Source organism: Triturus cristatus, chromosome 4_2 (genome assembly GCF_964204655.1).
Source record: "Triturus cristatus chromosome 4_2, aTriCri1.1, whole genome shotgun sequence".
In the NCBI taxonomy this organism is placed as follows: domain Eukaryota; kingdom Metazoa; phylum Chordata; class Amphibia; order Caudata; family Salamandridae; genus Triturus; species Triturus cristatus.
The window spans coordinates 897,802,420-897,804,919 of NC_140586.1; the positions used below are offsets into that span (position 1 = coordinate 897,802,420).

Genomic DNA, 2,500 nt, shown 5'->3' on the forward strand with positions numbered 1-2,500 from the left:
AGATTTTCGCTTATTACCTTAATCCACGATACGGACGGCAGGCAAACGTCCTGGCTCGTCTGGACGGTTACGCAGCAACACGCGAATGGAGTCTGTAGAAGTAGCCAAAGGCTACTTGCGCGTGTACGTCGAGTGTTGCTGGTTACTAAGCAACGAATGGAGCAAGCGCTTTCCCATTTCACTAATTGCAACAGCATAAATGTCATATACGCCATCAAGTGCCCCTGTGACCTTATATATGTCGGTCAAATGACCCAGAAAGCTAAAGCCAGAAGTTTGCAACACATGAGCAGAATAAGATGCAATGGGGAACAGACGCACTGGGCGTATTCTACATTAATTCTATCTAACGGGAATTATCCACAGACCCAGTAACCTACATCTGAAATACCATCTGGAGATGCATTGCGTATGAGTCAACCGCAGTTACTCTACATAGGTGAGCAGTTTTTTGCCGCTCTTTTTCACGCTCATTAAGTGAGGAGTACAATCATGGCTTTATGTTAAATTGATCCAAACCTTATTCGTATTGTCCACAGGCCCTGATTTTGAAATTCTACCCAGAGATGCATATTGAATACGCACTGCTCTGAAAGGTTCAGTCCATATTTGGATTTGAACCACACTTAGGTGAGTGTCCTGCCACCTCTTAGTCTGTGAGTTACCTTTTGGTTTCGCTAGCACACCTGAATAAGCTATCTCATCATTTACAGGCTGTCATCCCCCGTCTAAGTCCTGATGAAGACCCGCACTGACCTCTCAGTAGTGCAGTACCTGGGTTGAAACGTCGACATTAATACGTGGACCAGTTCATAGAATCTGCACCAATTGAATTCAATTATTTTTGCAGAGTTACTATAAATATTTGTTTTCCTGGCCACCATGAAATCGTCAACCTTTTAAACATTTTTGTACATATCACGCACTTTGTCACTGAGCACCACTTGTCACTTTGTCACTAATTATTATCACTTTGTTCTTTGACGGTCTTTATATATAAAAAACTTGTGGATATAAAATCAGTTTACCACATAAAATGCTTGGTGTGTTGCTTATGCCTGAAATTCCATATTTTTGAATAACGCATGACTTTTGCTATTTGTATGAAGGAATCGTTTCACCCAACAGAACCATTGTTTTTCTTTACGTAATACCGCCCAGGTTCTGAGGGATACTGGGTTACCCCATTGTGTACCTAACTACGCAGATATGGGTACGGCCCGGCGCGAAATTTACACCATCTCCCCCGGATTTTCAAGGACCAGCAAGAGCTCACCAGACGCCGCCGGAACCGCAATGCTTTCCAAGGCTTGGGCCTCTCTCTCGGGGCGAACCCATTCCAGGGCGCCCTGCCCTTCACAAAGAAAAGAGAACTTTCCCCGGGTCTCCCGCCGGCTTCTCCGGGATCGTTTGTGTCACCGCACTGGACGCCGCGAGGGCACCCGTCTCCACCATTCCGGGTTCGGGGATCTGAACCCGACTCCCTTTTGAATGGCCGAGGGCAACAGAGGCCATCGCCCGTCCCTTCCGAACGGCGCTCGCCCATCTCTTAGGACCGACTGACCCATGTTGAACTGCTGTTCACATGGAACCCTTCTCCACTTCGGCCTTCAAAGTTCTCGTTTGAATATTTATTACTACCACCAAGATCTGCACCTGCGGCGGCTCCACCCGGGCCCTCACCCCGGGCTTCCGTGCGTACTGCAGCGGCCCTCCTACTCGTTGCGGCTTAGCCCCCGCGGGTCTCAGCGCCGGCGACGGCCGAGTATGGGCCCGACGCTCCAGCGCCATCCATTTTCAGGGCTAGTTGATTCGGCAGGTGAGTTGTTACACACTCCTTAGCGGATTCCGACTTCCATGGCCACCTCCCTGCTGTCTATATCAACCAACACCTTTTCTGGGATCTGATGAGAGTCGGCATTGGGCGCCTTAACCCAGCGTTTGGTTCATCTCGCAGCGCCAGTTCTGCTTACCAAAATTAGACACTCGCATTCCATGCCCGGCTCTACCCCAGCGAGCCAAACTTCTTACCAATTTAAATTTTGAGAATAGGTTGAGATCGTTTCGGCCCCAAGACTTCCAATCATTCGCTTTACCAGATAAAACTGGGAGCTCCGAGCGCCAGCTATCCTGAGGGAAACTTCAAAGGGAACCAGCTACTAGATGGTTCGATTAGTCTTTCGCCCCTATACCCAGGTCGGACGACCGATTTGCACGTCAGAACCGCTACGGACCTCCACCAGAGTTTCCTCTGGCTTCGCCCTGCCTAGGCATAGTTCACCATCTTTCGGGTCCTGTCACGCACGCTCATGCTCCACCTCCCCGACGAAGCGGGCGAGACAGGCCGGTGGTGCGCCTGCCGCTGGAAGCGTGGCGGGATCCCACCTCAGCCGGCGCGTGCCGGCCCTCACCTTCATTGCGCCACAGGGTTTCATTCGGCCTTCCGACTCGCGCACGTATTAGACTCCTTGGTCCGTGTTTCAAGACGGGTCGGGTGGGT

The 2,500-nt window shown here is 50.6% G+C and overlaps 1 pseudogene; it reads right to left on the reverse strand.

Moving 5' to 3' along the window:
- Positions 1–2,473, reverse strand: part of LOC146835373 (28S ribosomal RNA) — a 4,721-nt pseudogene extending 2,248 nt beyond the window's left edge.
- Positions 2,474–2,500: the final 27 nt, after the last annotated feature.